Source organism: Lycorma delicatula, chromosome 7 (assembly GCF_047948215.1).
Source record: "Lycorma delicatula isolate Av1 chromosome 7, ASM4794821v1, whole genome shotgun sequence".
NCBI lineage: Eukaryota > Metazoa > Arthropoda > Insecta > Hemiptera > Fulgoridae > Lycorma > Lycorma delicatula.
The window spans coordinates 144,124,036-144,136,655 of NC_134461.1; the positions used below are offsets into that span (position 1 = coordinate 144,124,036).

General features: G+C 28.1%; 1 long non-coding RNA gene across 1 annotated transcript in view; it reads right to left on the minus strand.

Moving 5' to 3' along the window:
* Positions 1–8,459, minus strand: part of LOC142327620 (uncharacterized) — a 31,573-nt gene extending 23,114 nt beyond the window's left edge. Inside the window, exon 1 of the long non-coding RNA XR_012757032.1 lies at positions 8,324–8,459. This is a non-coding gene — a long non-coding RNA (uncharacterized LOC142327620). The remainder of the gene's footprint in view (positions 1–8,323) is intronic.
* Between the last annotated feature and the right edge of the window lie 4,161 nt (positions 8,460–12,620).

The following is a 12,620-nucleotide window of genomic DNA, read 5'->3' on the forward strand; positions in this document are numbered from 1 at the left end:
TGTGGAGATCATGGTTTTTTTTATGTGCCATTTGTGAAAGATTTTGTTGTATTACACCTGAAAATAAATTAAATGTATACATTAAAGAATGTGTATTACAAATTTTATCTACATCTTATTAAATGTTTGCTTTTGAAATACTGGAACTTAATCTTCCAAAAGATCTTTTGAATTTAATTAGCAACATTTTCATTCATGGGGTTTTATAATAAAATAATACTTGAATATATGATTTATAATAGTTCACATAGTATGTTTTTTTGTCAAATTTTATGTCTGTAAATTTCATATTATTCTAATGTGTGGATTATGTGTGAATTATTCTAATCATGGTTTTTTATGTGCCATTTGTGAAATTTGCAGGTTGTGGTTAATATTGTTGCAGGTATCCTGATTCTGTGGGATGTTTGCAAAATTTGATTTATGTTTTGTCTAGTCCGTTCATGTACGTGTTCTTTGTATCTATGGATGAATGCACAGTCAGTCTAGTTACTTTTTTTTTCCTTTAAGATTGACAGCATTAAAATCATTGGTACATATTGACATGAAAGAATTTTGGAGCTAACTAAGCTCCAAAACGTTTTTAGCACGTGAAGTTCTAGAATTTTAATTTTGAGTCATTTGATTTAATTTCAAAAATGTTATTATGTTCAACAAAAATAAATTCACATCTGAATTTAAATCTAGATTCACTAAAATAGCTTGAAAATTAATTTAAAAAACTTATAGATTCACAGAACTGTAAGAAGGCTCCCAAAATATTTTTTTTTGCTAATGAAAAGTTGTTTTTAACACCAAGTTGAAGTTAATTTTTTAACACAGTTTGCTTCTGCAAGAACTTTTTTTACATATGTATTATTTTCTTTATTTTAAACTAGTTAAAAATTTATTTACATCATGCAAGATTCAATTTGGTACACATTCCAAGCTTGTAAAATCTCTTTTAACAGAGTGAAAGCATCAACATGAGTAGACTTAATGTTTATGGCATCGCCTGATTCCAATAACATCCTTATTGTAATCATTTTCATTAACACAAGTTCCTCTAACCCTACAATCAGCACGAATCGATTTTTTGAATTGTTTATGCCTGTTGAATGGCAGCATAAAAAGTTTATTAAACATGCTAGATATTTTCATTATATTAATATGTTTTAAACTTAATTTACTATAATTATTTTAATTTATAGATGTACATGTTTATGAAAAATGTTCTCTTCTTCAAAAATATTTATTGAATGATGAAATTTTATTGCCACTATTCAATAGTTGTTGCTAGCCATTTTGCTGTGAACTTATGTTGATGAATTTTTATAACAATTTGTTGTGAAATTTTACATAATTAATTATTTTATATCATGATTTTGAAGTGATTATAGCGATGTAAAAAAGAAAGTTTATCAGTTTTGTGTGATTAGAAAAAATAAATTTTTCCTGATATTTAAAAATCTCATTTGAATTTTTTTTTATTATGAAATATTTAAATATTAATTATTTTTTATCATGTTTCCATAAAATTAGCATACCTGTAATGATATTACTGACATCATGTTTATACCAATAATACAGAAAAAAAATTTGAGTTTTTTAATATCCATCACCAAAATTTACATACCACTTATTTTTATGTAAATTAATTCCAAAATTTTTATGCTCTGTATATAGAACGTATGACAAATTTTTCCTGGGACCTTCATAACCAATTCTACTAGTGCAAATAATGTAAAAGGTTCACATGAACATTTGTCCTAAAATTCTTCGATTGTGAATTACAGCTAGTAAAAGATTTTGCTCAGATTTCAGCTACCCCCAGTGAAATGATTTTGTAGTGAAATTTTTAGGATGTTAATTAAGGAGCAGAATTAGTGATTTCTTATGGTTTGACCTGAAAAATTGATTAAAATAGGTCCTAGAACTGTATCTGCAGTAGTTTTTGAGAAATCTGGTGAGAAAACCAATAAATTGGGGTAAAAACCCCTGTTTTTATATTTGACGTAAGTAACTTTGCCAAGTGGGTAATAAACAGATAAAAATTTTAAACAAAACTTGTAGAGAAATTAATTCTGAACAAAATGGTATAAGATAATATGAATAAAACAAAGAAAACCTAGAAAATTTGAATTTTATTTAGAAACAGTACAGTATTACATTTGTCAGAAGAGTACTTATTAATGTAAACAAAAACCAAATTCATTTTTAGTGATGTGAAAAATTTGTAAAAACAAATTTACCACTAAAAAACTAATAAAAAATTTAAAAAACTGGAAATTACACAGTTGTAAAATAAAAATAACTTAGATATAATTTTTTTATTAATGACAGAAATACAGTAAACTATTTGAAAAAGTTGGCAATAAAATAACAACAATGCACAATGCTGTATTAATCTTTAAATCATTCTGTAGAGTATATAGGTATTGTGAATTGTACTGTCAAGAAAGGTTTTCTGTGAATTTTAGTTTGAACATGATCGATTTGCCTTTGAAGTAATGCCATACTTATTTACAACAAAGGAATTCGCTGATATGGTATTCATTTTAGGTGCGTGTAATGCAGCTGCTGCAGTAGAATATGAAATATGTTTTCTGAATCACAGGATTCCAGATTCCAAAATGATTAGCACGACTTTTCCCAATCCTTGGGAATCAGGTTCACTACCTAGTATTGATATCGGCTACAAACAATCTGCCCAACATGATTCTGTTATTGATGAAATTATTATTGATGCGTCAGTACAAGACATCTTCTAAGCAGATCGGAATTTCTTATTCAATGGTTTGGAGGACTTAAACAATACAAGTTTTATCTTCATCATAAAAGCCAGCTCAACATCTACACCCAAAAGATAGCCCACTTCACTTGGAGTTCTACAACTGGTATAATACTAATTGACAACTCTACAAATATGTTTTGTTTAGCTACGAGGAAACTCACTCAAGATGGCATCAACAACTTACATAATGAGCATACATGGGATAGAAGTAAGTAAACCAACAAAAAACAGTGGAAGGCAATTTTCAACACTGATTTAGTGTCAATGTATTGTACGGCCTTCTTCACAGTTTGCTGCTTAGGTTAAAAGGAAAATAGATTATTGAAATAAATTTTCTGTCTTGTAAATTATACTTGTATGTAATTTTATTAGTAAACTGGTGTGTAGTACATCTGCGTTTATGACATTACTTTAGAATAATGATTTTAAAAACGTGTTTATATACCGTGCCACTTACATATTTTCTGATTATCTTCAATTCAGACTGATAATTTGTTTACAGAGAAAATGCAAATAAATAATTTTATCATTGCATTTTACAAATTAAATGTATTAAATATTAGTCTTGATTCATTAATGCAATCATAATTTCACTTTTTATCATCCATTTCATGAAGTAAATATCTGTTTGTGGGTGTTGTTTTTTTGTTTAAGGGATGTAAAAATATAAATGCCATGAATATATAGTATATATATATATCAAATTGATTGTTTATACTTTTTATATTTTTAATTTATTATCCTTATGGTTTAAATACCAAACTTAAAAAATTGAATATAATTCTGAAAAAAGCTTTCTCTTGATTAGAGTATGTTCTTTTTATGCAATCTTATATTTAATACACCAAGCATAGTATTTTTTTTTTTTTAATAACCTGTAGATGAAAGATTTTTTTAAGTTTCAAATACTTAAATTTTATATAGAAATGAATTTTTACTTTCCATAAGTTTAAAGATCATTTAATGTATTGTTAAAAAGCATCTACATTTAACGTTTAATTATGCTTTATTTTCTTTATTCTCTCATTACTTAACAAAGATTGCTATTTTTGTCTTATCAGTGAAAATTGCAGTTCATTATGTACATTTAAAATTATTTTAATTTATAAGTAGGTCATGGTGGTTTTATTTATAAACATATATTTATTTATATTTATATATTTAGTGACCTATTCTTTTTTTTCAAAAGTAAAAAATAGTTTGTTTCATTTACATATTGTTAATAATAGTAATATACATAATCTTTTTTTAATGAATTTTATTTATTTTAAAAATTATGTAAATCAAGATTTTTCAGTTCCAACCTCTGTGGTTGAGTAAGTAGCATCTATGCATTTTGTGCATAGGTCCTGGGTTCAAATTCTGGGCAGGCATGTCTGTCATCTTTTCATACACCACCAATTTCCACTGGGCTAATGGCCACAGCTGTTGATGCCCGTTCTTTTGTAATAAAAAAAAAATTATTTTCAGTACTGTTGAAATATTTAGTTATGAAGATACTTATACATAAAGACCTCTTTATAACTTTGCTATTTTGTATCTTTTTGTTCTGTCACCTTTTAACTTCTTCAATATATAGTACTATCTTCAGTTATTGTTTTATAAACTCCAATTGTTTGTTGTCATCTACAGTTTTTACTCTGTACACATCCTTTAAAACCAAATTAGCTTATTTTGTGTGTTTAAGGCAACCCAAATTAGTTTGCCTTTATAAAATTCTGAAATAAACTTCTTCTATTAATCATCTTAAGGTATCATCATTTCATATTTAAATGACTTGTCATATTTTTTCATTTAGATGTGTTTTTTAAATTATTTTATTAGCTTTAAATCGTATGTTACCTAATAAATAATTGAAAAGCTATTTTAGGTCATTTTTAATTGTTTTTGTATAACATCTAAAAACTACAGATATTGTTAATAGAATCTAATCTGTTTTTACAAATACCTAAAGTTAGATATTTTTTGTTATAATTGTGTTAAGCAAATGTTTAATTAAGATAAAGATATTGCCAACAGAATTTCATGTAGATATACCGTATGATTAACTTTGTTTATTATTATGAAATAACCTTAAAAGATTTTGTATTTTGACTTCCTGTTGTTATTCTTACTCATAAATCATGGCATAGGTTTTATATATTGTTCATTATAAGTTGCTTATTAAATTTGGATCCAGTTATAGTGATTTATATGAATAAATAACTATGCCGCTTGCTAATCATCCATTGTTTTTTTTTCTACTGATATATTGTTATTGTTTGAAGGTACCCGAGATACTTTGCTGATCATGTACGATCTCATTAAAGAGTTGTAAAAAAAATATTTTTAAGTCATGATGAAATTATCCTTTGTAAATTGAGTGAACTGAAAGTTATAGCTGATAAACAATACTGAGCACATCAACATTGCACTACTGCCTTACTAAAGCTGTATAAATAGATAGTTTTTTATGGGAGCTAGACACTGTTGCTGTTTGTGAAACTTCTTATTGGACCATTATATATAGCAATTGGCATTTTCCAAGGATCTTTGTAAAATGGTTTCATCAATGTACATTCCCAAGTTTTTTAAAGTTATTGGAAAAGTATACCAATTATCCTCTTCCTAGTGAATCTATTATAAAAAACCTACTCCTGCTTTAATGATATCACCAGAATACTGTTGTCAAAATACAAACCTCCATAAATGAAAATAGTTATCTTTAAGGAAGATTAAAAATGAAAATATTATAGTAGGCACTTAAATAAAACAAACCTAGACATAGCGGAATATAAAAGTCACAAGTACGGACTAAATTTATCACTGTTCTTTTCAATAATACAATGATTTTGTTAAAATGATCTGTGTAACTTCTCACATGTACCCCACATAAAGTGACTGTAGGAAGTACCCTAATTTAGACAAACTTATTCAAAATAATAAGAAAATTTGTTATTATGGCTCTGCTTCTTTATATAAAGTTAAAGATGAAGCGCTATCTCTTCACTTTCCTCCACAACCCGTCATAAGAGCTAAAATAATTTTAACAGAGATCACATATCTTCTGATTAAAAATATACAAGAATTGTTTCCAGCAAGTGTTAACAAACTTTTGTATGATATACGAATTCATAAATTACAGGTATACAACTGAGTGATGGGTAGTGAAACGAACAGAGAGTGAGTGATTATAAACACAGACTTCAGGGAATTACAGGTTAGAGCAAAGTTCCAAAGTGTATCAGAATGAAATCTTGGATATTCTGCTTAACTTACTGGAACTTTTAAAAAATGCTGAATTGGATGGAAAAGTGTTAGAACTTTTCTCAGTTGAATTAACTGTTTCAAGTGTATCCCTTTTACGTAGTACTATGAAAAAATATTTCACATAATATCACAGGTCTTATATGTTCAACAGTTTGGAAATGCTTTATCATCAAGATTAATAGTGAATGATGATTCACTATTAATCTTCTGAAGTTTTTTGTTAGGTAAAATCGAAGGTAGATACATAAATGCAATTGTAATCACTTTTCCATTAAACAATGTTTATTTTAGTTAACATATTTTAAATAAACATGGACAACAGTTTTTTTATGTATTACTTCTTTACTGTTTTCTCTTTTTTAGGTAATCTTTTAAAGTATAAATGCTTGCATATTTCTAGAACTTTTAGACTAGAAATAAAATTCCTGTTTGAAATTACTGTTTTTTACTTGTGGTTTGATGTAATAAATTATTCATAACTATATCATTTTTATCTATCTTGAAAAAGAATGTTAGAAAAAAGTTATTGTATTCAGCTAAAAGTCAATTTCCTATACACACAAATTTAAATTTTGTTAAGTAGAAAATTTAGGTGTGGCAGTAATCAGGTGATGTAATTGTTATTCATTTGTTTTTATATAGGCTTTGAAAATAATGGCATTTAAGGGTACATAAAACAAAAATGCTTGTTTACGCTTCAGTATTGGTAAAAAAATAATCATACTTCTATCTGTGAAAAATTTCAATCAAGATCTACCAATTCTTTCACTACCATCCTGTCAACATTTATGTAAACTGGACATCAAGTTTTTTAAATATTGGAAATGTTTGAAATGCTTCTATCTGGAATGGTTGCTCTTCTAACAATTCCTCCCTGGAAATTATATGGTACTCCTGGAACTTGTGCTTTAGAAAACAAACAACTTGTGTAAAAGACAGTAAGAAGTTCTCAAACATCAACCAGAAAGACTATGCTGAAAATACCCAAAACAACTTTAAAAAATTGATTGAAGTTATAGTGTTATCAGCCAACATTACTTCATATACGAGTATTTCATGAAGATGATTTTGTTGAGAGTACAATTTTGAGGAATTTATTCCTCAAATTAAAAACCTAACCATTGAAATTGTGTTTATTGGTCTGATTAAAATCCTCATTTTATATTGGAGAAGGAACTTAATGCATCTGAGTTCATGTTTGGATTGGAATCATAAAAGGAGTATCGGGAACTTATTTCTTCGATGTAAGTTAAACAGGCAATACATATCTTGTTGCTATTATGAGTTATTAAACAATCCTGTATTTGACATAGGCCATCCTGATGTTTGGTAGCCATAGGGTACCTTTTCACTAAGCTCTTCAAGTTACAGACTATGTTAATTAGACTATTCCTGAATAGGTAGGACATTAAGATACAATTGGATAGCCCTCATATTCCTGTGATTTTTTGTTTCAGGAAATCATTGAAGACATTGTATTTATTTAAATCCAAGCAACTCTGATCAAAAGTACACCATCAGATTCATCATTTAATTTTGTAATTGGTTCAAACATTATCAGCACATGTAATAAACAGAATTTTTTGGTTTAACAATTTACATCTGCTTTTTGTGGAAGGTTATGTCTTACATTCTTAAGACACTTAACACTGGCCCCTTATAGCCTGAAAAAAATTATCTACCAAATATTCTGAAAAAGTTGCTCACATATTCATGTTAGCAACTTTTTCAAAATAATAAAATTTCACCATTACCATGCCTATATATAATGGCGATATTGCTATGTACACAAAAAAGTAAGAGATGGACACAGCACTGAATAATTATAACAACCAAGGTAGATGTCTCCTTCATTGCCAAAGCATTAAATTATATATTTTATACGCCGTCTCAAGATTATGTTGGAAAAAATCTTAACCTACCTATTGGCTAAGGAAAAAGTAGGATTATCTTTAGAAAAAAATTAAGGTTGTGAATATCAAATTTTTTATAGTATGTATGAATTTCTGAAGTAATGTAAAGAACCTTTTTTTAACTATTTAGATGTAAATACATATAAAATGTAAAGTTTTTATCCTGTAATTGTTATAATTGATTTTTTTTTTTTTAAGTATATAAAAAAGCACTTAATGCATATTAATAAACAAATAAACTCACACCTGAACTTCCTTTGGGTTTTGATTGACAATTCTGTTGATTTTTAAAATCAGGACAAAACTATATTAGAAAAAATGTGTTGCTCAGTGGTTAAACACTGCCACTAATATATTAGAACAAAAGGGTGGCATTTCAAACACTTACCTCGATGTGTATTAAATATGCAATAATTCAGTTTTCTTTTTTTTTAAACCTTTTATATTAACCATTTTTTTTTATTAACTGGAAAACTCACATAAGCCCAATTAGTATTTTATATAAAAATTACTGTAAAAGCTGCTTCATCTTTCTAAAGAGTGCAAATGTTATTTACTTTAGAATAATTATTTTACTGAATTTTATTTATTTCCTAGAATGAATTGTGAAATAATATTTGTACATTCACATTTTTTCTAATGCATTTATATTTTTTATTAATAAATTTAATAATTTCTTTGTATTGTACAAATGTATTTGATCTAGTTCTTGAGGTCATGCACAAGTCTAGGTTTTCATATATGAACTGACCTTTTATCATTTAATTTATAATTTAATAATACTTTTCATTGCCAGTTATATTATAATTAATAATATTGATAGTAATATAATTTTTTATGGTAAATTATTGATACTAAATTTCTTCATAATTAATAAATATTTATTTCATTTTGAAATAAATATATTCATTAAAAAAAAAAATCTTTCAAATATTCTTAATGCTGAAATTTATTTGATGACATCTTAATAATATTTAGATTACCAGTATTAATAATTTTGTCTAGAAATTGGCCTGCATTCACATTAAATACTCAATCAAGTATTACTGAGTTTGATTTTCAGCTGTGAATAATTTGGCAGTTTTTCATTTTCTTTTTTGTACATTAAAAAATTATGTTGCAAGAAAATAATAATGTCTGTGATTGTACATCCAGTCTGTTTAATTTATTTATTACAGTTATCTTAATTATACTAAATTTTATGGTAATTTAGTTGCACTAAATACTATCGTAGAATAATTTGCAATGTGTTAATGTCTCTTAAACTCTTGTTGTTTTGTATGATTGTTGGTTACTGTGTGTATTGGGTGGTTTAAAAATAACTTACACCCTCTAATTTTTTTTTTAAATTGAGATAACTGGGTATTTTTTTCTTCCTTGTACCAAGGAGCTACTTCAATGAATGTATTTTTTTAGCAGCAGGAGATGAGGGCAATTCAAAAATTTCAAATGAGACCAATGGTCATCCTGACCCTTGTAGGGGAAGTTATTTCCCTTGCGACGATTCTGGTTGCTGTATCACCTCTGTTCCTAGCCCTGATGAGCTTTACCACAAGTTGTCTTTTAGACCCTCTAAACCTGATAACACAATCATCAGTTTGGCCTCTTTCAGAATGCCACCGATGCAAATGCCTTGGCAGACATTTCCATCAGTATATTTACATAAATTACTATTGCCTTTGTATATCATTTTAAAGAGCTTCATAAAACAAGAAAAGTAATACAATTAGAACTAAATTCTGAACACCCAATCCAAAATGGCAACCAACAATGTGTGTTTTTTAAATAGCCAGAAAGCCAGAACCATAGTTTATGCTCCACAGTTAATTTTTTTGTTATTTGAGGTATCCCAGTTCTCTCTCTTTGGAAATCTTCTCTAATAAAGGAGGCTAACTCGGTAAGTCCCAATGTAGTAGAGTATTTGGCCTTTGCATTGGGCTCAAAAATTGAAACTGAGCAAGTTGATATGTAATACTTGTTTTAAAGGTCTTTGCAAGACAAAGTGGTTTCAAACAAATTAAATTCTGATTATTTAAACCAAAATGATGATCACAAATGTCCGTTACATTAATTACAAATTAAAAGAATTAGTTACTAAAATTTTTCAAATACTTCTTTTAATTAAATCTTGAAGAATCTTATTTAAGTAAATAACATTTGCAATTTAATTACTTTTTCATGTGTAATTAATTGTATCTTTTTTTAAATAATATTACAAAAATTTTTAAAAACTTGTTTTATACTTTTTTTAGTCATTAGTCAGTGCTTTAATCGAATTATTATCATATATTCCATGAATTTAATTAGTAGGTTAATTTGAATTTCAAAAGATAATATCATATATTGAAATTTGTAATATATTTTCAAAATATCAAAGTTTCAATCCAACATTTACTCTACAAAGTAATAAAATATTTTTTATATCATTTACTTAATTATCACAATTTTTGACAAACATTTTTATGAGTTTTTATAAAAGATTCGCATTTCATTCATCTCTGATAATGCATCATTATCATGCAATTAATTATGCATAACAAAATTAATTGCATTATTAATTTACGCCTGTACGGGGGGGAAGAAGAGGAAGTTGAGGAGGATGAAATGGGAGAAACAATACTGAGATCTGAATTTAAGAGAGCATTAAAAGATTTAAATGGCAGAAAGGCTCCTGGAATAGACGGAATACCTGTAGAATTACTGCGCAGTGCAGGTGAGGAAGCGATTGATAGATTATACAAACTGGTGTGTAATATTTATGAAAAAGGGGAATTTCCGTCAGACTTCAAAAAAAGTGTTATAGTTATGATACCAAAGAAAGCAGGGGCAGATAAATGTGAAGAATATAGAACAATTAGTTTAACTAGTCATGCATCAAAAATCTTAACTAGAATTTTATACAGAAGAATTGAGAGGAGAGTGGAAGAAGTGTTAGGAGAAGACCAATTTGGTTTCAGGAAAAGTATAGGGACAAGGGAAGCAATTTTAGGCCTCAGATTAATAGTAGAAGGAAGATTAAAGAAAAACAAATCAACATACTTGGCGTTTATAGACCTAGAAAAGGCTTTCGATAACGCAGATTGGAATAAAATGTTCAGCATTTTAAAAAAATTAGGGTTCAAATACAGAGATAGAAGAACAATTGCTAACATGTACAGAAACCAAACAGCAACAATAACAATTGAAGAACATAAGAAAGAAGCCCTAATAAGAAAGGATGTTCCCTATCTCCGTTACTTTTTAATCTTTACATGGAACTAGCAGTTAATGATGTTAAAGAACAATTTAGATTCGGAGTAACAGTACAAGGTGAAAAGATAAAGATGCTACGATTTGCTGATGATATAGTAATTCTAGCCGAGAGTAAAAAGGATTTAGAAGAAACAATGAACGGCATAGATGAAGTCCTACGCAAGAACTATCGCATGAAAATATACAAGAACAAAACAAAAGTAATGAAATGTAGTAGAAATAACAAAGATGGACCACTGAATGTGAAAATAGGAGGAGAAAAGATTATGGAGGTAGAAGAATTTTGTTTATTTGGGAAGTAAAATTACTAAAGATGGACGAAACAGGAGCGATATAAAATGCCGAATAGCACAAGCTAAACGAGCCTTCAGTAAGAAATATAATTTGTTTACATCAAAAATTAATTTAAATCTCAGGAAAAGATTTTTGAAAGTATATGTTTGGAGTGTCGCTTTATATGGAAGTGAAACTTGGACAATCGGAGTATCTGAGAAGAAAAGATTAGAAGCTTTTGAAATGTGGTGCTATAGGAGAATGTTAAAAATCAGATGGGTCGATAAAGTTAAAAGAAGACTTATAGGCCACATACTAAGGCATCCTGGAATAGTCGCTTTAATATTGGAAGGACAGGTAGAAGGGAAAAATTGTGTAGGCAGGCCACGTTTGGAGTATGTAAAACAAATTGTTGGGGATGTAGGATGTAGAGGGTATACTGAAATGAAACGACTAGCACTAGATAGGGAATCTTGGAGAGCTGCATCAAACCAGTCAAATGACTGAAGACAAAAAAAAAAAAAATATTAATTTTTTATAAACCGATCAAATTTTTACTTCGACTTATAGGATTTTTGTTCGGGTTAAAGGCATTATATTTCCGTATAACGTAATGCAGTTCGGCAGGGAATTAAAATAAATTTCAAGTTGTAGAAATTCTCGAGTTATAGGCGTTAATATTGGAAGGACAGGTAGAAGCGAAAAATTGTGTAGGCAGGCCACGTTTGGAATATGTAAAACAAATTGTTAGGGATGTAGGATGTAGAGGGTATACTGAAATGAAACGACTAGCACTAGATAGGGAATCTTGGAGAGCTGCATCAAACCAGTCAAATGACTGAAGACAAAAAAAAACGGGGGGATGTTTGCAAAAGTAATGATGGAATATTGTATTGTCACCTGATCTTAATAACTGTGCAAAATTTCATCAATCAGCAATGTTAGGAAGCATATTAAATTTAAGATGCAAGATTTGAGGACAAACATGAATATTTGTCCTCAGGACGAAATATCTTTATTCTTTAACTCACAATTAAAAATTGTGAGTTAACTCACAAAATTGTGAGTTAACAAACATTGCATGTTTTTTTGAAAAAAAAACATTGCGAGTTAAAGAAATCTGTAATCTCGTGAATTAACTATCCGTATAAAGTTAAATT